The sequence below is a fragment of the Mesocricetus auratus genome, unplaced genomic scaffold, assembly GCF_017639785.1.
Source record: "Mesocricetus auratus isolate SY011 unplaced genomic scaffold, BCM_Maur_2.0 Super-Scaffold_4256, whole genome shotgun sequence".
NCBI lineage: Eukaryota > Metazoa > Chordata > Mammalia > Rodentia > Cricetidae > Mesocricetus > Mesocricetus auratus.
Genome location: NW_024429182.1, coordinates 108,197,393 through 108,220,939, shown reverse-complemented (window position 1 = coordinate 108,220,939; position 23,547 = coordinate 108,197,393). Strand labels below are relative to the sequence as shown.

The 23,547-nt window shown below is 42.4% G+C and overlaps 2 long non-coding RNA genes across 5 annotated transcripts in view; one reads left to right on the top strand and one right to left on the bottom strand.

Annotated features, from left to right (window-relative positions):
• Positions 1-23,547, bottom strand: part of LOC110341632 — a 123,220-nt gene that overhangs the window by 36,822 nt on the left and 62,851 nt on the right. For both annotated transcript variants that reach the window (XR_005869768.1, XR_002383598.2), the window contains exon 3: positions 8,598-8,784. This is a non-coding gene — a long non-coding RNA (uncharacterized LOC110341632). The remainder of the gene's footprint in view (positions 1-8,597; positions 8,785-23,547) is intronic.
• LOC121133032 overlaps positions 7,427-23,547 on the top strand; it is a 56,635-nt gene continuing 40,514 nt past the window's right edge. For all 3 annotated transcript variants that reach the window (XR_005869776.1, XR_005869775.1, XR_005869771.1), the window contains exon 1: positions 7,427-7,719. This is a non-coding gene — a long non-coding RNA (uncharacterized LOC121133032). The remainder of the gene's footprint in view (positions 7,720-23,547) is intronic.

Below are 23,547 nucleotides of genomic sequence, written 5' to 3'. Positions count from 1 at the left end.
GTGGGCTCTGGGGAGATCAGGTAGTGTTCTTAACTGCTGACCCAGCTCTACAGCCTCTTTTTACCTTTTCTTATTTGGGCTTTACTTTGTTTGAGACAAGATGTCTCACTGGCCTAAAAGTCACCAATTAGGTCTGGCTGGCCAGTGAACCCCAGCAACCCACCTGTCTCCACCTTCCCAGAGCTGGATTAGAAGTGTAGGCAGCCCTGTGTGTCTTTTTTAAATGTAGGTTCTAGGTACATACCGAGGCAAGCATTTTACTGACATAACTGTTTCCTCAGGCCTTTTTCTGCGTCAGAAGATGTAGTCACAGCCAAAGGGTGGAGATGTCCTCTGTCTGTCTATCACAGTGGACATCTCAGTTCTGGAGTCGTTGAGCCAGCTCTATTGTTCAATGACTTCCAAAAAAATTCCCAGGGAGATTTAGCTTCACATACCCACGGTGGTGGGATTGAACTCAAGTCATCAGACTGTGAGATAAGTGCTTTTCCTGCCGAGCCACCTTGACATGCCACACAATTTCTAAATTGCTGCAGCATTTGGACCGGTAATCTACAAAAGATTACAGATGTACTAAGTCCTTGATATCTGTAAGTAGAAGGACAAGTGGAATTTAGTAGAACAGAAGGCTTGGCCTTGGAACAGACTAAGTACAACTTTTTAAGAGCCTGAACTCCCGCCTGGGATCCCAGAGTAATCAAGTGGGCTTCACTTTGGATAAAAACATACATTCAATGGTCATTATCCTGGGAAGAACACACGGTGCTAATAGCAACTGAAAGTCTCTAATAGACATTGAAATTTGCCTAAACGATCATCTTGTTAGAAGTATCACTTATCAGGTTGGAGATTTCCACCACACATGTCTACCCCCAAACAATTTTATTTTTTGTTTTGCTTGTTTGTTTTTGTTTTTCGAGACAGGGTGTCTCTGTGGCTTTGGAGGCTGGCTTGGAACTAGCTCTTATAGACCAGGCTGGTCTCGAACTCACAGAGACCTGCCTACCTCTGCCTCCTGAGTGCTGGGATTAAAGGCTTGTGCCACCACCACCCTGCACAATATTCTGTGTTAAACACATTATTTTACTATTGATTTCTTGGGTCACTTTAGTCAATCCATTTAACCATTTTAGCATCATGTGCAAAATAACTGGGCATAGACCATATGGTTTCTAAACATTCTATCAGTTATAAAATAAGTACAGAGGCCATATATAATTACATATTGTGTTATTATGGCAGTAAGCCACACCCCTGCTATTTCTGAAGAAGCCTTAAAAGGTTGCATGATCATTAAGGAATCTTGCCTCACATCTGACTTCCATCTAAGACTACGATGTGTGAGCATTTATCCAGTGGAATGTATAGTCCTGGACCATCTGGGGAGATGCCACAGTTGACAAACAGAAAGCTGGAATGAGGTTTGAGACACATGTCCCCTTGTACTTTTTGGTCTTCAGAACAGATTGATCTCTTTACTTTGAACTGTCTCATTTGTTTAACTATCTTGTCAAATTTTTCTCCAGGCTTGGCTTTTGGCTCTACAGTTTGGCAATGCACTGAGACTAGATTAGAGAAGATGCTCGTTCTGAGTGAACCTTTCCAGCTAGGCCCTGGCTTGCTCTCCATCCTCTTCCCACTGTTTGCTTCCATGCCTTCTAGCACGGCCAGGCTGATCTGGTCTGGATGTTTTCTCATAGCTTGACTGTTTACATCTTTTTTTCTTCTTAAAAACATTTAAAAGTTTATTTTATTTTAAAAATTGATGTTGTGCACGTGTGTGCAGTGCGTGTGCTAGGGACTGAACCCAGGTCGTCTGGCTTGTGTGCTTCTGCCCTACTGTGCTGTCTCAGCTGCCCAAGCTTACATTTTTTTTTTAAAGATTTATTTACTTGTTATGTATACAGTCTTTTGCCTGCATGTATTCCTGTACACCAGAAGAGGGCACCAGACCTCATTATAGATGTTTGTAAACCATGTGGGTGCTGGGAATTGAACTCAGGACCTCTGGAGGAGCAGCCAGTGCTCTTACCCTCTGAGCCATCTCTCCAGCCCGCTTACATGTTTTTCTAATGTTACCCTTTCCAGTGTGTACACCCCTTTCCCTGTCTGAATTCTTCCTCTACACTCACTTGCATTCTGCACGACAAATCTCCTTTGTCCTCAGCGTTAGTGGACAAGTATGTGTGTGTAGTCTTTCTCTTTGGATGGAGCAAACATCCCACTCCATTGAACTTCCAGGACTTGTTTTTTCAAGACAGGGTTTCCTCTATGTCCTGGAACTCACTCTTTAGACAAGGCTGGCCCTGAACTCATAGAGATTTGCATGCTCTGTCTCCTGAGTGCTGGAATTAAAGGCATGCATCACCACCACCCAGCTTTGTGGTTTTGGGTTTCTTTTTTTGGGGGGGAAGGGTTTGTTTGTTTTTTGACACAGGGTTTCTTAATGTAGCCCAGGATAGCCACAAGTATAACACGTGAGGCTCTTGTTTCTTCTTCCTGAGTTCTGAGATTACAGGTATACCGTGCCTGATTTGTTTAGAACCTTTGTGTGTATATACTTTTCTTGAGCCATTTTACATTGCTATAGCAAAATACTTGAGCCTGAGAACTTCATAAAGGAAAGAGCTTTATTTGGACCTTCGTTTGGGAGGTTCAAGGTCAAGGCTTTGCTATGTGCTTGGTTTTAGTGAGCGCCTTTTGGTGGAGGTCATTACAATGGGAGAGTGTGTACAAGCAGGATAAGTTGCACACCAAGAACATGGATTCAGAAGGGATGCCAGATTGACTTTTAGTAACCCACTCTTCAGCAGCTAATCAAGTTCTATTACATTCATGAGCACAAAATCTTTGTAACCTAGTCACATGCTACAAGACCCCAACCCTCTCTCTCATCTACCACCAAGCCTCTAGCCTGTGAACTTTTGGGGACAAGCCATATCACAGCCATACCCACATCTTAGAAGATCCCCCTCAGAACAGCCCAGGCACCAACAATTACTCTGCTTGAATTCAAACCCCCAGGAGTTGTCAACAATATAATTTTGGTCAAGTTGAAAATTGAAAAAACAAAAACAAAAACAAAACATTTTCTCGCCAGTAAAATGAACCTGAGGGCAGTTTGCACCTCATAAGGCCTCTGTTACATTTCAATGAAACAATAAATGTCAACATTTAGAACAGTGCCTTGCCTGTAGTTAATAGATGAAGCTATTGCAACTAGTCTCCTTTATTTTACACATATAATTTTCTTTCTCATGTTCCCTCCTATACTCTACAGTTCTTTTTATTCTATTTGTTTGTTTGTACATGTGAGTGCATGTATATTGTATGCATGTATATACACTTGCATGTGCAGTTGCATGCCAGAGGTAAATATTGGACATCTTAATCTACCACTGTCTATCTTACTTTTTGAGATAAGGTCTCCCATAGAATCTGGAGTTTGTTGCATTAGCTATGCTTTGTGACCACAGAACACTTAGACTCTGCCTGTCTCCACCCCACACTCCCAACACTGGGTTTATAGTTGTGCCCAGTTATTTTTTAAATATTTATTTTTATTTTTCATTTATCTGTATCTGTGTTTTCCACATGTATGGGCATCTTTACAGTCCAGGAGAGAGCAACGGGTCCATTGGTGCTAGAGATATAGGAGGTTGTGGCCACCTGGTGTGTGTGTGTGTGTGTGTGTATTTCATTGAAGCTTGAATAGAGTGTTGGATTCACTGGAGCCTGAGCCACAGGCAGCTGGGAGCTGCCTAATACAGGTGTTGGTAACTGAACTCTGGTCCTCCAGAAAAGCAGACCTTGCTCTTAACCACTGAACCATCTTCCCTGCCCCTACCTGAAGCTTTTTCTGTCAAAGTGTTGCATCTAAACTTGAGTCCTCATGTGTGTGCAGTTAGCCACTAAGCCATCTCTCAAGATCCCCTACAATTCTTGAGACAGGAGGATTTGTACCTTGTCATTTTTGTATTTCCTTTTGGGTCTAGAACACAGTCCAGAAAATTTGACTTGTTTAGAAAAACTTAGGTCCACATTCTTTCCTCCATTTAGTTCTACTTATTCACAAGGTGACTTCAGCCATAAAATAAGCAATTTCACAAACTAAAATATCTCATTATAACTAAGTCACAAATCAGATATTAGACCAAACAGTATACAGCTAGTCACAATCTTGAGCCCAGAATTCACTCCATTGCTCAACTTTTAGACTGTATTATCTTTGCTTCCCACAGTTAGGGATCAGCCTGGCTCTGGTAGGCATGCATCCTGATGGCCAGTGTCATTTTAGAGTACAGTTCACTCTGCAGGGAGCCTCACTCATGATCCATGAACAAACTGGTGAGCAGATATGATCTAGTGGAAAACATTTGATATTAGGTTCACAGGAGAAGGTTCAGCTGTAGTCAGTCCTCTGGGTCAAATTCAAATTCAAATCCATTTCTGAAACATTTCCAAAGCTATTTCTTACATCTTCACAGAGACACTTCTTTGGTTTGTGTTTATGGGTCTATGCCAAATTGCAGTTTACCCAACACTATGATTCATTCATTTGTTTCCTATACTCTGTTTGACTTTTCCCATATTTGGCCTTGGCTGAGGACTCCTAGCATATGGTATACAGTCAGACTTCCTAGCATTTTTGATCTTACTATGAAAAATTAGATTGAAGGCCAGCTCTAATAATAAGCCAGAGAGTAGCCATTTCTTTTCAGTAAGTATTAACTTTAATTTTCTTCTCTTTAGTGATTTCCACTGCACTAATGTTGAGGCAAAATTCAGGTCAAGTAATATATCATTAATAGGACTTAGTTCATGAATAAGAGTCATACAAAGTAGCACAGGCCCAAAGAACTGGGCCTAGAGAAATGAGGACAGACAGGACTCAAAGCAATTAAAGTCCAAGATATTGTCTTCTCTCTGCTCTCTGAAACAGCATCTTTCTCAAAACTAACTCAAGACCCAGGTTCTCTGTGACAAGACTTCCTGGACCGATGCCACACACACACACACACACACAGACACTCACATACACCAGCTTTTGTGTGGCATTCTTTAGAGTATGTTCTGTCGATAGGAGCTTATTCCAAAGATTTCTGTCCATTCATTCTTTAAATATTAATTGATGTCACCATGTGTAGGAACTAGAGAAGAAAAATGAGTAGGCCACAGAGAGTTTTGTCTGGTGGGAGGACCAAAATAGATGGTTAAAACTCTGAATATGACAAGTATCATGATAGAGATTCATTAATGAGGCTGCCAAAAAGTAGGTGGCAAGTTCAGAGAAGGGAATGTCACAAAAAACCATGAAGAAACAATGTACTCAGGAGAAAATGGTGACAGTGTGTGCCTCACTGAGGACAAGTAGAAGAAAAACAATGTTGAATGCAGACACCTCTCACAGGGCAAATGCCTTAAACTATCTGGTAGTCATGAACAAAGTGGAGGGAACGTTGTACTCCTGTTTCACTGTGTAGAAGCCATCAAGAGCCGGGTAGTGGTGATGCATGCACTCAGGAGGCAGAGGCAGGTGTATCTCTGTGAGTTCGAGGCCAGCCTAGTCTACAGATGGAGTTTCAGGACAGACTCTAAAGCTACACAGAGAAACCCTGTCTCAAAAACCAAACCAACCAGCCAGACAAACAAAAAACTAATCCAGAAACTGAGTGTATAAGCTAATATTTGATAGAGAATTGAATGACAATGAACCAGGAGCCTGGGGCACTGCCTGGGAGGAGCTGGCATGGTTTTTCAGCTGTTGGAGGATCCTTGAGATCAGAGGTGAAGCAGACACTGGAATAGGAGATGAGGAGATGGCAGAGCAGTGTCACCTCTTTGGTAATTTATGGGAGAGCAGGACTGGATTTTAGTGTCTTTAACCAGTGGGAAGTCATATTTTAAGCCTGATGTAGTAATAGAAACAGACAAAGCATATGTCCAGCTTTAGGACTTCCATCATGACTGAGTTCCTGAATTCTAGTCACTGTAGTCCCAAAGAACATCCAGTCTTTGTTTAGTTGAGGGTACTTCTGCCCCCTCTTCTTTGACCTTCAGATTTAGCACAAGGGCTCTCTGTTTCAGGGTGTCCTTGTCCAAACTCCCATAGTAGTAAGCACACCCCTCTTGTTGGATTAGCATTCACACTGCCAAGCATTCTCCCTACTTTTCATAGCTGTACTAAGCCATGAGTTCCTTGAGGGCAGAATTGCCTTTCATTTCCCATGAATCAATCAAAGACTAGACTAAAGTGCTGTCAATACATTCTATGAGAGGATGGATGAATGACTGATTCCAATAAAAGTTTTCATTTTCCTTGTGAAGACAGACCTTAGGAAGTGAATGCTCAGAAAACAAAAATGCCTGGTATACTTTAAAGTAACTGCAAACCATGGATTTGGGAGAGTTTTGGGCTAGCTCATGACTAGCTGGCCTTTTGTAGTTTTTATTTATTTTTATTATATATATATATATTATTTTTGGTTTTTCGAGACAGGGTTTCTCTGTATTGCTTTGGAGGCTGTCCTGGACCTTGCTCTGTAGACCAGGCTGGCCTTGAACTCACAGAGATCCACCTGCCTCTGCCTCCTGAGTGCTGGGATTAAAGGCATGCGCCACCACCGCCTGGCTTTTTTTTTTTGGATTATATATTATATACATATATATATTATTATTATTATTTGAGACAGGTTTTCTCTGCCCTGGCTATCCTGGAACTTATTTTGTAGAACAGTCTGGCTTTGAACTAACAGAGATCTGTTTGCCTCTGCTGGGATTACGGTAGCTTTATGTTTCTGCTCACATATCATTGTTATTCTATTACATTTTTACATGATAGGCAGGCTTCAGAGATGTAGAGAAAGGAGCAAGTGAATTAACACAGTTAAGTCTAAGAACGAGGTCTAGTCTCTTTTTTTTTTTTTTTTTTTTTTTTTTTTTTTTGGTTTTTCGAGACAGGGTTTCTCTGTATTGTTTTGGAGGCTATCGGTCCAGCCCGGCCTTGAACTCACAGAGATCCGCCTGCCTCTGCCTCCCGAGTGCTGGGATTAAAGGCGTGCACCACCAACGCCCGGCTGAGGTCTAGTCTCTTGTAGCTTCCTGATTAAGCAGCTTAGATGGGTCACTTATCTCCACAGGCTCTCAGGTTCCTGGCCTCCAGGCTTTCCCTTTTGTGTCCGTCCTACACTCAGTTATTTTTCTTGAAAAAGATTAATTGCTGCATATGGTAGTATATATCACTTGGAAGTCTGAAAAAGGAAGACTACCATGAGTTAGAGACCAGCCTGGGCTACCTAGTAAATTCCTGTCTCACACACACACACACACACACACACACACACACACACACACACACACACACACACACGCACGCACACACGTTTATGCACATGCACAGATAAGTCATACTGTTTTTTCCTTTTGTGTTCATCCCCCTTGTCTCCCAAGCAAAGCCTGGCTCTTAAGCAGGCTAGGTCTTCTGGGAATACCTTGTGGCTGATTATACTCGATCATGTTACTGACAGACAGCACTCCATGCCCCCTCCTCCCACAATGAACTTTCTTTCTTCTATGCTTTTTCTTTATGCTCTTAAGGGAATCACAACAACATTCACTCCAGCTGGGGAACTGCAGCTGGGTCATCGTTTAAAACTCAATCATCAGGATCCAAGAGTTGTTACTTCAGCATGGCCTCCTTCCCTTGACTCCTTCAGCTGTGTAAGTACCCGCCTCCACTCTTCTGCTGGAGCATCTTCTCTTGTTTTCAATCACTCAGCCCCGATGGAAATAATTTGCTTACTCACCCATCTGTCTCAGTTGCAAAAGCATGAGCTCCATTAGTCCAAAGGCCATTCATTATCAATATGCTAGTACTTAAGAGGTTCTCCAATAGATATTGTTTGAAACAAGTCGAATGAGTTATGTCAAATTTTATATGTACTGTCCCCAACTGTGACTGTTATTTACCTCTCTCCAAATGAAATGCAATAGTAAAATGACTAACTGAACACTGCCCTTTACATTTTGTAATGTCGTGTGGTTTTCATCTCTGACTTGCAAACCAGACATTCCTATCACTATCGCTTTACAGACAAGAGAACTAAGGCTGAAAGTGGGTAGGTATCTTTTATATTTGACAAAAGTTTTTTTACAATTTATTTTATTATGTTTTATATGTATGAGTGTTTGACCAATGTGGCCTGATCCCCTCCACTGCTCAACTGTGAAGCCTGCATATTGGATGGGACATACAAAAAGAGAGCCGAGCTCTTCTTCCTGACTGGAAGCTGTATCTTCCAGCATGTGAATCTGCACTCTATTTCCTGGGACCAGACGGAGAGCCCTCTCACAGTTCATGGGTTTGGCCTGATATCCAGCCAACCACAGTCTGCTCCGTAGCTCACTGGAGAATGTGAAGCTGTTGGCTTCTGAAGTATTTTTCTAGTCACTGAGCCCTCAAGGTGAAAGGTCTCTTGGAAGAATGGGAACAGACCAAATTTACCCAACTCTACATGGAGTCAGACAGCCCTGAGCCACAGTCCATTATGGCCCACAGAACAGCTGAGGCTTACTCCATGTCTGACTCCTCAGCATACCTGCTCTCCAAGGGCAGAGGTCTCTAGCCTCACTGCGCAGCTGCAGAACGGAAACTCACGGAGGAGCTCGGTTCAGACTGGAGACGCACAGGGTCCTGACGAGCTTTCACTTAGGCTCTCTGCACCTGCTGCTGAGCTTCCAGCTTCCAATAGAGAAGAGAGGCTCACAAAAGGGTGCGTCCTTGTCCTGAAAAGTGGAACATAGGAGACAGCTAGAAGGAGAAAAGAATGGGTACATGCTTGTGAACACCTACTATGTGGTAGTCATTTAAAATATGCCTTCTCAGGCTGGGGTGAAATCAGTTGGTAAAATGATTGCCTAGGAAACAACAGCAACAACAACACCCCACCCCGACCACAAAGCCAGGCATAGCGGCACAGGGTTACAATCTAAGGGCTGGAGAAATAGAGACTAGAAGATCCCTGGGGCTCTTGGGCCAGTGAGCTCAGTAGCAAGTTCCAGGGCAGTGAGAGATCCTGTCTCAAAAGCACCAAGCGGGGACCAGAGAGATGGTTCAATGGTTAAGCATGCTTGCTGCTTTTGCAGAGGACCCCAGTTCAATACTCAGCACCCACACTGGGCAACTCACAATTTCCTGTAAGTCCAACTCCAGGAATCCTTTGCCTTCCTTTGGCCTCTGTGTGTGTGTATATATCAACATTTATGTGTACACTTATGTACCTATACACACACAAACACAGATACACATGTATATATATAAACACATTAAAAAATCTCACTGGGTATGGTGGCGCACGCCTTTAAATTCTGTGCTAGGGAGCCAGACACAGGTGGATTTCTGTGAGTTCAAAGACATCCTGGTCTACATGGTTCCAGAACAGCCAGGATTACATAGAGAGACAAAAACTCAAAACCAAAACCCAAACTAAAATCTCATTTGATCATAACCATGATCATTTCTCCCATTTTAAAAGTGTGCAAACTGAAGAAGTCTCCAGGCAGAATAATGTATTTCTTAACTCACATAATAATATAAAGCATTGACCTTGGTCCCAAGTATTGGTGATGGGGCCTAACATACATCTACAGATGAGCTAGAACACAGCCATTTAGGTAGCATCTTTACCTTAAACAGGTCTGAGACTGTGGTATCTTGCTCCTTGTGCTGCTACTGTAATCAGGAATTAGACTTGGAGCTGAAACCTAGGTGTATAGGGTTGGAAAAAGGAAGCAGTTTGGTGGCTGGGGAGATGGCTCAGAGATTAAGAAACACTGGCTTCTCTTCCAGAGGACCCAGGTTTTCCCAGCACCTACACAGCAGTTTAACAAGTGTTCATAACTCCAGTACCAGGGGACCCAGCACCTTCTCCTGGTCTTCTTGGGCACCAAGCATGCACATAATACAGATATACATGCAGGTAAAATATGAAGTTTTATCAACATGGCTGCCTAAACATGACCTGAGCAGGGATGACACCAATAGACATGCTAACATGGATGGGGAAAAGCTCGTTAGAACTCAAACCTAGACCAAGAGCTACAGTCAGCTAAGGAATGCTGAGATGGGGAGAAATAATCTTCCCCAGAGAAGACCACACCAATTGGTTATCCAATACCAAATGGTCAGCCCTGAAAACATATATGCAGGTAACATTACACAGACAGAGCATGTTGTATCTATGATGTAAAAACATGTACATATATGCATAAAACACAATGAAAGAAAAAGAGGTCATGAATTTGAAAGAGAGTAAAGGCATGGGAGGGAAGATACATGGCAGAGTTTAGAGGAAAGAAAAAAAGGGGGAAATTATATAACTATATTATAATCTCAAGAAATAAAATAATTTAAAACAAACAAAATCCTCACCCATACACATAAAACAAGTAAAACTTTTAAAATGGCCTTCAACTAAGAGTTTGACTATGTCTGAGTCTAAGGGCTACCACATAGATGAAATCCTGCCTTTGTTTTCTTATCCACAAAAGAAGACCAAATTGTTCTTCTTTCAAAATTTTTGTAAGTATTCAGTGAGATTTTGAATGTTTTGGAGAGTGAGTCCTGCAGAACTGGTCAACTCACAAACAAGTCACTTTCCCCACCTAAGATTTCTTTATGAATATAGTGCTCTGAATATACATCTGTACAGCAGAAGAGGGCATCAATCCCATTATAGATGGTTGTGAGCCACCATGTGAGTGCTGGGAATTGAACTAAGGACCTCTGGAAGAATAGCAGTTCTCTTAACCACTGAACCATCTCTCTAGCCCCACAAATGAGCCAATTCTTATCCAGTATCCTTCTATGGAGCTCCGCCTACAACTGGGTACTGATTTCTTTAGCTTTTCTTCCAGCTAAGCAAGAACAGTTGCTTAGGAGAAGGAGCATACACTAGGAACTGGGTGACTTGGGTTTGAGTCTTGATTTTATTAGGTGCCGACTGTCAGATATGTAAGTGAGGCAATAGGTCTCTATTTCCCTGTCTGTGTGCACTGACCTCTTAGGCTTGCCTGAGGAATGTATGAGAACATAAAAACACGAATGCTTTTTCAATCCTAACGCTCTGCCTTAGTGAAAGTTATTTAGCCAACAACACATTTTGATGTGTGCCAGGTGGTCAAGGTGCACAGGCAATGGAAATATGATCTCCCTAAGCTCACAGTGTGGTATGATAAACAAGCAAATGGGTAATTACAACACGATGTGTGAGTGCCCTATCAGGACGAACAGGGTACTCAAAGGACAAAGAGCAAGCGCTATGTTGCTTATCTACTGTTGCAAAACAAATTGCCACCAAAACTTTGCAGCATGAAAAAACAAACATCCATAAGCTTACATCATTTCTGCATATGAAGAATCTGAGAATTGACAGGCTGGATAGTTATGGCTTATGATTTGTCATAAGGCAAACTACTGCTTCTATAAACTAGACTAGGGGGCTGGTATCTTCTTTCTGGCCCCCATGGACACTTCATACATATGGAGTACAGACATACAGGCGGACAAAACACCCATACACATAAAAATAAAAAAAAATCACAAAAAAACCAAACACACTAAACTATATATAAAAAAATGTATTTCCAACTTCACTCCAGTGGCTGTCCACAAGGGGCTTCTGTTACTCTCCACATGGGCTTCTCAAAATGTATTTTTCTTTCAAAGCAATTCTAAGAGAAATAAAGAGAAGGAGGGGCACACACACACACACACACACACACACACACACACACTTTTTTCAAAAGGAGCATGCATCACGTTTCCCATTTCCCAACAAAGCCCAACACAGGCACTGCACAAAGTGGGAAATTACAAGAAGATGTGAGAACCAGGAAAAGGGAGTCATCCTGATCCTTGCTGCCTTAGGGACTTAATCCACTGGGAGAGAGGAGGAGCCAAGCCTAATCTTGTGTAGCACTTAAAAAAAAAACTTTTCCTATTTCTGCTAGATATTAGACTAGTAAGAGAGAACTTTGTAAATTCAAATTATCCCACTATTAAGAACAAACGACACTGTAGCTAGAGCACATGTAGAGCTAGTGGGTTTCCCGAGTGCCTACCCCTGGTAAAATTAGACCCAATTGGCTTGCTGTGCTCCTCAAGTCTACCCTACTTGTAGATGGCTACCAATAACTACTATATACCCCTATCATGTGCCACTGGGAGTGAGCAGAGAGTATGTCTGTCTGAAAGACAGCTCTGTGTATAGCATCTGACATACTCCCAGGTATCATGCCGTAGTGTTTAATAAAATGAGAGACTTAGAAGAAACTCAGCGAATTTAGGGCACCCTGAAAATGTCATAGGGTCAAGACACATCTGAAACATAGTATCATGCACACACATTAATCAATGAATAGATGATATAGTCATTTCTTTTAGGTTTCTGTTTGTTTTTATATGTGTGTTTTCATTTTCCCTAGACAGCATCTCCTTCCTTCACCTCTCTTCCCAAGGCTCTTTCTCTACCGCACCTGGACTGACCATTTTGAATTAGAGTGAACAGTGCAGCAAACACATTGGCAGACTTTGATTCCATTCACTTCAGCCTACTTGCTGACCCCCAACACTTCTGTTTGGACATATTAGCACACAGTGCTCCTAGATTTCAAGATACTTTCAAAACATGAGGCAATGACCAGCTGCAGCTCTGTCCTAGCTATATCTGCGGTTAGTGTCCTCTCAGAGCCACCTCAGACCTTCAGAGTGCCATTAAGGGTGTTAGGACTTCATTCTGACAGTGGTGTCCCCTCGGATCTCACTGGGGATTTCTAGGAAGCTTTCTCTGACAGTTGATCCCACACAGAGGGAGCCCCCTGCATGCCTCCACCAGGCCTTGCAAAGGCTTTGCTTTCTAGTTCCTGTCTTTTTGTTGGGAAGGAACACAGTTAAGTGGTACAGATCATGGGCTTGACAGTTAGAGCCCCTTTTCATTCTCTTAGCTATTAGGGCAAATTACTTAACATATTTGAATCTAAAATTTTCTCATTTGCAAATTAAGAATGATAATGTATTTATGTCACAGGGCTATTGTGAAGAGTGAGTAGTTAACCACAATGACTTAGAATGCAGCCTGCAAATAACACACACTTGTTAATGTTAGAAATCAAATCAGGCTTATTTGGTCTATCCCCTGGGTAGTGAGAGGCTGCAGGTGATTCACTTTGGAAGGAGAAAGAAATCCAGATTCACTGAATAGCAGATTAAGAGGGCTGGAAACATTACTTCTCTGTACTCATGCCATGCTTAGAAGGACCCAGACTAAGAGGTAAAATTCAGGGGGTAAGGAACTTATTCCATGTCACATTGCTATGCCCAGTGTCCTTTCCCTGTCCCCCACTATAACACTCTGGGGGTCACTAGGGCATTTGATTATTTAATTGGCCTGTTCTATGATGAGTCCATGCTTTTACATTTATATTGTTTTATATATCATACATTTACATATTACATATAATAAAATATATATTTATCCCATTTAAGACTCAAACTTTTTGTACATTTAGTTCTTACCTCCCTCCTACTTCCTTTACTGACCTCAAGATGTTCTGTGAGCCCTGCTCCAACTTCTCTTTTCCACTTAATTGCCCCTCCCACCCCCCGCCTCCCCACCCCCCCAGCCTGGTTTCCTGGCAAATGCTTTTCTCATCTCTGGTCTCCGTCCCCTCCTCCTCTCAGTTCTCAGTCATTCCGTTTCCAGGGCCTGGGACTGAGTGTGCTAACCTCAGCAGCTTGCTATCAGTCTAGCTCCACTGCATATCAGGCTGGGAGTGAGGAGCAGAGGGGAAACCAAGAGTCCCAAAGACTCATAAAAACAGTCCCCTAGGCTGCGGAGCACAGATGGTGTTGGGGAGTCACCTCATTCAACTGAGAGGTCAGGGGAGTAAAACCTGTAGGCCTGGGATCTGCAGCAGGTGGAAACACTCGGCTCTAAACAGTAGTGTCAGGGGGATTCGGTCTTAATAGGATCTACAACTGTTACAGAACTTTGTTGTCTTCACTGACTGCCATGACCTAGACTGAGCTTACTGAGTCTGTGCTGTTGGCTTGTTGAAACGTGAGCTCAGTGGAAATCTTTGCACCTCTTCCAGATGAGCTGTAGAAATCAGTTCACCAAGCCTCCTCCTCCTATTCCAATTTTTAATTGAGATCTTATTAGGTTTAAAGGTCAATTCAAGAAGAACTGACAAATTTTCAATACTGATAATTCCATCCAAGAGCATGGCTCATGCCTGCAGTCATTTTACGAAGTCTTTATGGTATTTACTATTATTTTGTATGTGTGCAGACCTATCTGTGCTTGGGGAAGGTTGGAAGGCACATTTGTAGAGTTGGTTCTGTCTCTACGTGGGCACTAGGGATTGAACTCAGGTGATCAGGCTGGTACAGTAAGCCCCTCTACCCACTGATCCACCTCTTCCAGTCGTCTGCAAGTTTTTTTCTGTGAAACCACATTACCCCCACTAGGTTTAAGTATTTTATAGAAATTACTTTTCATACAGTATAAATTTTTCAATCCATATTTTTACCAGGTTATTCTTCCACAACACTTGCTGTATTTTCCTCATTTGGGGTTGATTACTTTTTCCCCCATATTGGGCATTAAAACTGATCAACAACTGCGTGTCTATAAGTTTCTCTCCCAATCACTGTTCCATGTGTCCATATCTTTCCCTGTACAATTTAGTACAATTTAGTGAGTGCTTGCTTCAGCAGCACATAGATTATAATTGGAAGAAACAATTCTCAGGTGAAAGTTCACAAGAGACAAATGCCTTGAACCTTTGCAGACAAGAAAATGTTTGTATTTTGCTATTGTATTTGCATGCCACTGTGGCCAGCAGAGTACATAGCTCAAAACTCAAAATTATTTTCTTTTTTGAGGGGTAGAGAGATAGATGGCTCAGTGGTTAAGAGGTCACTCTTATAGAGACCTGGGTTTTGTTTCCAGTACCCGCATAGTGGCTCACAGGGGCTTTATTGCCCTTCTCTGACCTCTGCAAGCATCAGGAATGTACATTGTGCACATACACACATACAGGCCAAACCCATACACATACAATAAATAAATCTAATTTTTTATATCATTTTTTATTTTAATTTTAAATAGCTTGTTTTACATGTCAATCCCAGTTCCCTCTCCCTCCCCAACTCCCGCACTCCCCTTCCCCCCAGCCTCCCACCCTATTGCCAATTCCTTCCACATAGGGGATATCTAGAGTCTGTCATTTCACTCCGGGTAGGGTCTAGGCATTCCCCTAAGAGTCCAGGCTGAGAGAGCATCCCTCTTTGTGCTACGGGCACACAATGACTGTTTGTATTCCAGGGATAGACACTGATCCACTGCTCAAGGCCCCTTAGGTTGCCCAGGCCTTCTCACTGACACTCACATTTCAGCAATGTGGCAGGATACAAGGTAAACTCAAAAAAATCAGTGGCCCTATTATATACAGATGATGAAGTGACTGAGAAAGAAATCAGAGAAACATCACCCTTTACAATAGCCAAAAACAGCATCAAATATCTGGGGATAATGTTAACCAAGGAAGTGAAAGACCTGTATATCAAGAACTTTGTGTCTTTAAAGAAAGAAATCAAAGACGATACCAGAAAATGGAAAGATCTCCTGTGCTCTTGGATTGGTAGGATCAACATAATAAAAAAGGCAATCTTGCCAAAAGCAATCTACAGATTCAATGCAATCCCTATCAAAATTCCATCACAATTCTTCAAGGACCTGGAAAAAACATTAATCAACTTTATATGGAAAAACAAAAGGCCCAGGATAGCCAAAGCAACCCTATACAATAAAGGAACTTCAGGAGGCATCACCATACCTGACTTCAAGCTCTATTATAGAGCTATAGTCCTGAAAACAGCTTGGTATTGGCACAAAAATAGGCAGGTAGACCAATGGAACCGAATTGAAAACCCTAATTTTAACCCACACACCTATGAACACTTGATTTTTGACAAAGAAGCTAAAACTGTACAATGGAAAAAAGAAAGCATCTTCAACAAATAAATCTAATTTTTTTTAAATTTTATTTTCCAGTTTAAATTTAGATAAGAAACAAGGTTTCTTCACAAGTCAGTTCCAGGTCCCTCTCCCATTCCCTCCCTTCCTCCCGAGCCCCCCCCCTCCGTTATCCCCTCATTTCCCCAGGGAGGGTGAGGCCCTCCATGGGGGTGTGCATAGTCTGTCATTTCATATAGGGCAGGGCCTAGACCCTTCCCCAAGAGTTCGGGGTGAGAGTGCACCTCACATTGTTCTATGGGAGTCCAAAGTCCGTGTGTATACTTGGGATGGGTACTGATCTGCTGCCCAAGGCTCAATAGATTCCCTAGGCCTCCCCACTGACACCCACATTCAGGGGGTCTTGATCAGTCCCATGCTGGCTTCCCAGGCTGATGCCTGGGATTCAAGAGTTAACCTTTGTCTGGTCAGCTGTTTCTGGGGGTTAAACCAGTCCAGTCTTAATCCCTTTGATCATGAGTCCTCCCTCTCTGTTACTGGCTTTCTTGAGTTCAGCTCAGTACTTAACCAAGGGAGTCTGCCTCTTCTTCGATCAGCCACTAAATAAAGTTTCTGTTTCCCAGACTCTCTGGCCATAGGATTGTAGGCTGGCACTCCCCAGATCTATGTCTAAAATCCATATATGAGAGAGTACATGCCATGTTTCTCTTTTTGTGACTGGGTTACCTCACTCAGGATGGTTTCTTCTAGTGTCATCCATTTGCCTGCGAATCTCATGATTCCATTATTTTTTTCTGCTGAATAGTACTCCATTGTGTAGATGTACCACATTTTCTCTATCCACTCTTCGGGTGAGGGACATCTAGGTTGCTTCCAAGTTCTGCCTATTACAAATAAAGCTGCTATGAACATAGTGGATCAGACATCTTTGTTGTATGAATGGGCATCTTTTGGGTATATGCCTAAGAGTGGAGTTGCTGGGTCTTGTGGTAGGTTTATTCCCATTTTTCTGAGGAATCTCCATACTGCTTTCCAAAGTGGCTGAACCAGTTGGCACTCCCACCAGCAATGGAGGAGTGTCCCCCTTTCACCACATCCTCTCCAGCATAAATTGTCATTGGTGTTTTTGATTTTAGCCATTCTGACAGGAGTGAGATGGTATCTGAGAGTTGTTTTGATTTGCATTTCCCGGATGGCTAAGGATGTTGAGCACTTTCTCAAGTGCCTCTCAGCCATTTTAGACTCCTCTATTGAAAACTCTCTATTTAGTTCTGCAGCCCACTTTTTAATAGGGTCCTTTGGTGTTTTGGAGACTTGCTTCTTGAGTTCTTTGTAAATTTTGGAGATCAACCCTCTGTCAGATGTGGGATTAGTGAATATTTTTTCCCATTCTGTGGGCTGCCTTTTTGTCTTGCTGACTGTGTCCTTTGCTTTACAGAAGCTTCTCAGTTTCAGTAGGTCCCATTTATTAATTGTTGATCTCACTGTCTGTGCTACTGGTGTTATGTTCAGGAAGCTGTCTCCTGTGCCAATTCGTTCAAGGGTACCACCCACTTTCTCTTCTAAGAGGTTCAGTGTGGCAAAAAATCATTTTCTTCTTCTATACCTCATTGCTATCCCATATTTGGTTCGCTGAAAAGCAATCTCATTTTTATCTCTTTTTCCTGGATATGCCTGAAGTTTTCTCTTTGTCATTTCTTAGCTCTGAAATGTCCCTAGGATTTATCTGAGTAAAGATTTTCTAGAGTTTGTCTCTCCTGATACTTCGGCTAGCCCCAGGGAAGCCCTGAGCCTTGCTTGGGTTGGAACATTTTCCCATTACTGCTCTGTGAGCCTCTTCCCCAACGAGTTGTGTTTTGCTCAGGGCACTTTTTTCAAATGAAAGGAGGCTTCTGAATCCTTCCTTTGCGACTGTGCATTGTTTACTAGGGCTGTCTTAGCCAGATGCCATAGAACCAGCTCATCACACTGGGTGGTTTCACCATCCCAAATGTCTTTTCTCAGTTCTAGAGTCTGGGAAGTCCAGTGCTATGGTGCTGGTCCAGTCACTCTTTAAAGAGGGTTCATTTCCTGTTTGCACACATCTCTCTTCTGCTCATATCTTGACCCAGCACCGGAAAACAAAAAAACTAGTTTTCTCTCCGTCCTTCCCATGTGGGATTGGGCTCTACCCTATGATCTCATTTAACTTTTGTAGACTCTGTACAACTCTTGCCTCCAAATGAAGTGACACACTGTGTGTACATGTATATGTGCATGTATGTATGCATTTGTGTAGAGCTTCAACATACAAATAGAGGTATGAGACATAATTCATGGAACTGTCAATTTTTCACATTTTCCATTCTGTCCATATTTTTTTCTTATTTAGCTTTTGAATCATTCATTTCTGTGCTCCTCTTTCCCTATATTAGTCAACCCGTCTACTACTTTACTTAGTTTTAGTTTTACTTTTCAATCTTTTTTTATTTGTTCTTTTCCATAGGAACCTGTACAATATCCCACCCATTTTTAAGGATGATGCAACTTACAGCAATTGTCTCTTCAACTAACCTATCTTTCCTCTGGGCTTTTGCTTCCAATTTGCTCATCTCTGTTCTTTTTGAAACAGTTAGGTTTCCTTGGGTATCTGGTGGTCCTGGATTTCCTCTTCCTGTCTATTTTTGAAGGGTATGTTAATTAGTTGGTATGTTGTTCAAGTTTGCAACCCCAATATTGAGATACTTATTTCTGTCTGGGATCCTCTGGTGAATGGAGGTTAGTCTGGCCTCTTTAAGTAGGACATCTTCCCTGTAAGATGCATGAGGGCTAGAAGGCAAGCTTGAGGACTAGTGTCCTCCCTTCCCCTGGCCTTTACTTAGATGAAGGTGTAGGTGACAGATGGGGTAGAAACAGCTCTTCCTCCTCTGTGTGTAGGACCATGCTCACAGTCAGTCCTATTCCTCTTTATTCACAGGCTCTCATATCCAGGCAGCTGCCTTCCCAACACAGGTGTCTTACTACTTTATAGTCTCTCTCCCACATAGGACACACATACAAATGTACACACAAGCACATGTGTGCACATGCATGCACATACTAAAGCTTTCTGAGGCAGACGATAGGTGAGCTGAACCTGTTGCTCAGAAAACTGTGTAATATTAATAACTCTGAGGACTGTTTCACAACTCCTGTTCTTTGTCTCAAAACTGGAAAGAAACAAAACCCACCTTTAGTAAATGAGAGACCTGAGGTACAGGTAGCTGAAGAGCACAGACAAAAGTGGCTCCAGAGCAAACTCTAACGCCCCTTTGTTTACATTGCTGTGCCCTGTTTCCATCACATTTATTTCCTCTCCTCTTGAAAGTGTTTTTTTATTTTTATTTTAATTTTAGAAACAATCTTATTTTACGTATCAATCCCCCATTTCCCCCACCTCCCATCTTCCCACGTCCCCACCAATCCCAAACCACTCTCACCCACTCCCCAAGGATAGTGAGGCCTTCCATTGGGGATCATCAAAGTCTGTCATATCATTTGGGGGAGGGCCTAGGCCCTCTTCCATGTATCTGGGCTGCAGTAGTATCCCTCTATAGGGAATGGGCTCCCAAAGTCGATTTGTGCACTGGGAATAAACACTGGCTCCACTGTTAGAGGTCCCATAGGCTGCCCAGGCCTCCTAGCTAGCATCCACATTCAAAGGGCTTGGTTTGATTCAATGCTGGTTCTCCAGCTTTACGACTGGGGTCCTTGTGCTCTTACTAGGTCAGGTCAGCTGCTTCTGTGGGTCTCTCCAGCACGGTCTTGGCTCCTTTGCTCATCCCTCCTCCCTCTGTACAACTGGATTCCGGGATTATGGCTCAGTGCTTAGATCTTGAAAATGTTTATCTGTACTTCTTGCATTAACATATAATTACTGGGGGTGCAGTTTCCTTGGTTGTAGACTCTTACTTCTATTTAGCTACCCAACAATATTTGACAAGCAGCTGTCAGTGTAAATTTTGTGGGCCAACTAGGTAGAGCAGTTAATTACAATTATGCTATCACCTGTATATAATTACACATAAGAGTGGTGTAAGTATTTTATTTGAGGTCTTTAAATTTTTTATTATGTCCACTAAATTAAAGATCTAGGGAAAAAAATAAGGTCAAGTTGCAGTTCAAAAGGAAAACTGGAGGAAAGTTCAAAGTTTAGTTTCTGGCTGGAGTTCTTCCAAACCCTGACCAATAAGTCTGTGTTGACAGACAGGAGATGCTGACACACTTTCTAATGTCTCCTGTTAGCTTTCTGTTAGTTCATCGAAGACAGTCCTCTAAAAGAGGATCATGTCTGATGTCCATAAAGATGGGACAACCTGGGTTTGTTCTTCCTGGTCACACTTGGCTTATTCATGAACTCACTTAGCAAATAGCCAATTCTCAACTGGCTGTCTGCTATCACTACCCAGGGAAACTTTCCAAAATATCATTAGCTGCTTTCAGCCCTAAAGTAAAGGAACCTTAGTCCTTTCAACTTTAAGACTCCTCAAGCAACTATGACATACAGGATGAAAACCATTGATCGGTGACATATGATGTTCTGTGTTAGCAAGTAGGGACACAAATAATAATCCTTCTTTTATTGAGAGCATACTATGTTTCAGGTGTTGTGCTAAATCTTACATGTATGAACACATTTAACCCATCAACAGCTCTAGAAGTCAGTATTATTCTTATTGTATAGATGAGGATGAGATAGGATAGCTAGCTTGCCCAGGGTAACACATCTGGCCAAATATGGACTCCAGCACAACATTCACTATTCTGTGGTTGGCTATAACCATAGTTCAGTAAAAACTGGGATGACAGGAGATAAATATCAAGAGAAGTGAGAAGTAGGGAGGCAGGGACAGGAAGTAGGAGAAAGTGCTTCAATTAAATTGAAGCAACCCCTCCCCTCAAAAAACCAAACCAAACCAACCAAACAAGCAAAAACAAAAAAACAAAAAAAAAAAAAAAACCAGGACCCAGCAGGGTGCCTCAGGCACAGGCTTCCCAATCTTTATTACTAATGCTCAGCCTGCCTTCCTCAGAACTCCTTCCTCTCTTCCCCCTGTTGAAAATGCTGGAGTGCCCACAATCATCCTAACATTGCAACGGAAAGACTGAAGTCATGCACAATTACTCATGCAAATCTCAGGACAATGCATTCTTTTGTGTGCCTCTCATTCACATATATAAAGCTTCACTCTGTTTTTTTTTTTTTAAGTCTTTGTTGAAGAAACAATTTACAAATGTGCCAAACACACATTGGTTCCCCACCCTCTTCTCTCATCCCTCACTTGACTGGGACACTAAAAAAACAAGTCCTTGGCTTGCCCTGGGCATGTGCCCACTTGCCAACCAGAATGGAAGCTACCATACACTTCACACTACTTTGGGCCAAATTATGGCCCTAAGCTTGAGGTTAACCTCAAGGGGTGTTTAGCCACACCTGCAACCTTCTCTGCTTGGCCTCAGAGGCAAGCACAGACTTTGTGTGGAGGAAAGGGAAATGGTGTGATGTTGTTAATTAACCATGGGAGGAAAGGAAGTCCTCTCCAGACACCAGAAACTTCCAATGAAGAACGTTATAAAAGACAGCCTTTGTACTAGCCAGCCACATGATTCAGGCTGCTCTCTGTTGGGGTTGGAAATAAAAATAACAACTCCAGGAGTGGGCTGGGTCTCCACATCCCCAGTGGGCACCTCAGGAGGCAGTTCAGCTGTGGGAGAGGACCTCAGGAATGTAGATAGAATTTCCAGAGTCTTCAGGAAACCCTATAAAGCTGCCAGGAGCTGGCACACTTATAGTGACTTGAGCTGAGTAGCCCGACTGTCCAGTAGATTCAAGTCAAGGAGTCCAGGCCTGTGGAGTCACAAGGTAGAACAGCATGATAGAGAGCCTTGATAATCTCACTCCAGCAGGTCCTTCTCTCTCCAGTGCTTATCATAGTCCGGACTATTTCTCACTTTGCACAGGGTACTATCCTAAACACAGAGAAGGAAGTGTCACTTCCCAAGCTGCCAATGTCCTAGAAGTTTGGCTGCTACAGGGCTGACTGGAATCTGCAGTGTCTGGAGACTCAGTTTAGTAAGGTGTTGTTGACAAGGGTCTGAGTCCCTGGCATAATTGATTTGCCCATAAGAGATGGGCAGTTGAGCCATTTGGCTGACCTTGGGCAAGAGGGTGCAGACTGTTAACCACTTTGGAGGAAGGAGTCAGGCAACAGAGAATGGCCTTAGAATTGAGGACTGAATGCCCAAGTGAGACATTTACCCTTAAAAGGCCTGACTCCAGTATCTGCCTTACTTCACAAGAATTGAAGAATCCCAAGACAAGGTTGCCAAAACCAGGAAGACAGGGCACTAGAATTTCACACTAGGCAAGTTTCCCAGTCTTTCACTCCAATAATGCTTCTGCATGTAGGCACACAAGAGGGAATTTCCATCATTAGAATATCAGATATTCAGGATCCCTGGCAATACACATCCTTCTTTTTCTTCCTTCATGTCAATTAAGGATTTCTCCTCTCTAGACTCCTGAAGCATCAGAGCTGAAAAGATTTTAAAAGCGGTGGTGATTAGTTCCGACAGAAAACCAAAGTGAACCAGAGAAATGACTGGCACGAGAGCACACAGCTAGTCTGTGTTTGCCAGGAATGAAACCACGTCCTCAGCTAATCCTTTAGCTTTCCCTCCACAAACCTCAGGGTTTGTGACTTTGTATAGCAGGGCCTGTTACCTGTTCTATTTCTTATTTCACTCACTTTCATACAGGATCTTGAACTATAACTTCTTCTTGATAAACTGACTTCTGAGAAGTTTCACTATTTGGTGTTTTAACATCACCAAAACAAACAAAATGGCATTATTAGGTTAGTAAGAGGCCATAGTAATGGGACTTTTTTTTTTGTTTGGTTGGTTTTTTTTGGTTTTTCGAGACAGGGTTTTCTGTGGCTTTGGAGGCTGTCCTGGAACTCACTTTGTAGACCAGGCTGGCCTCGAACTCACAGAGATCTACCTGCCTCTGCCTCCCAAGTGCCACCAACGCCCGGCTTAGTAATGGGACGTTTTTAGTGTGAGATAAGACTGGGTTGAAAAATTCCTAAATTCCTGGACCTTGTCCTCAAATCTTTATACTCCAGTGGCAAGAACATTACTAGGGTTTCACCAAAAGCTGAATTTTCATAAGTGTCTGGTGGACCAAAGTGACATTTGAGTAGCACTGCTTCAGAGTGAGGCTGAGAGAACTTCTTCCATCACTGAGAATGATGAAATATCTATCCTTTCTTGCCCCTTCCTTCTTATTTCTGCCTCTCCTTAACACCTTAAGATTCTCATGTGAGGGAAGGGTAAAGGAGGACTCCAAGCGGAAAATTTTAAGAAAAATAAATATAGCCAACTTAAAAGATCTTCTGTAGACCCGATGTCATGTTGCTAATGTTGAAATATAAACATCTGCTATGTTTATATTGGCTGGCTTCTGAAATGATCATCCTTGGTTATATTT